The sequence below is a fragment of the Etheostoma spectabile genome, chromosome 9 (genome assembly GCF_008692095.1).
Source record: "Etheostoma spectabile isolate EspeVRDwgs_2016 chromosome 9, UIUC_Espe_1.0, whole genome shotgun sequence".
Classification (NCBI taxonomy): domain Eukaryota; kingdom Metazoa; phylum Chordata; class Actinopteri; order Perciformes; family Percidae; genus Etheostoma; species Etheostoma spectabile.
Window position 1 is genome coordinate 3,837,161 of NC_045741.1, and position 741 is coordinate 3,837,901.

General features: G+C 40.1%; 1 protein-coding gene across 1 annotated transcript in view; it reads right to left on the minus strand.

Moving 5' to 3' along the window:
* The window catches only part of asmt2 (acetylserotonin O-methyltransferase 2), a 14,445-nt gene that overhangs the window by 5,324 nt on the left and 8,380 nt on the right, over positions 1 to 741 (minus strand). The gene's annotated exons all lie outside the window — the stretch shown is intronic.

Sequence of the window (741 nt, forward strand, 5' to 3'; positions counted from 1 at the left end):
GGCTTTCTACGTCACTAGCCGAGACGAGGTGGCTAACTGTAGCATGCTAGCGCTAGCATGCTAGCTCATTCTCAATGGCAAAACACCAGAGACGGAAAGTAACGTTACTGTACTCAAGTAGATTTTTTTCAAATATTTTAACTATTTATTTTTTCGCCGACTTTTTACTTTTACACCTTACATTTTACAAAACTGGCTCGTTACTTTAGTTTTGTACTAAAGGTCGTCTATCAGAGAAAAGAAAGAGAGACTAGCTAGGAGGATAATGAGTTCTCAGGAGTTATCAGGAGGGTAATCAGTGATGTTTTAGGCCTATTGACAGACATCCATTTAAAATGTAGCCAAAGGGATATAAAAAGCCTTTTTTCATGTCCACTGAGGTTTCTCAGCTTGCACACAGTAACGTGTGTGGTCCAGGTAGCCTTGTATAAAAAATGTTATTCGCAAGGCTAGTTTTACTTTTACACTTTAAGTACATTTCCTAGCCTGTACTTTTACTGAGTAAAGATGTTAAATCAGTACTTCTTTTACCAGAGTATTGTTCAACACAAGTATCTGTACTTCTACTTGAGTACAGGAAGTGTTTGTCATCTCTGCAAAACACTGCTACAACAGCCACTAACTAGCCACTAACTAACTAGCCACCATAATCTCCAGAAGACCTACTTCCTGTCCCTGAGGTGCCCTTCGTCTAGAAGAAGTCTCCCAGCTAATCCTGCCTTGGACTGACCAAAGCTGGAG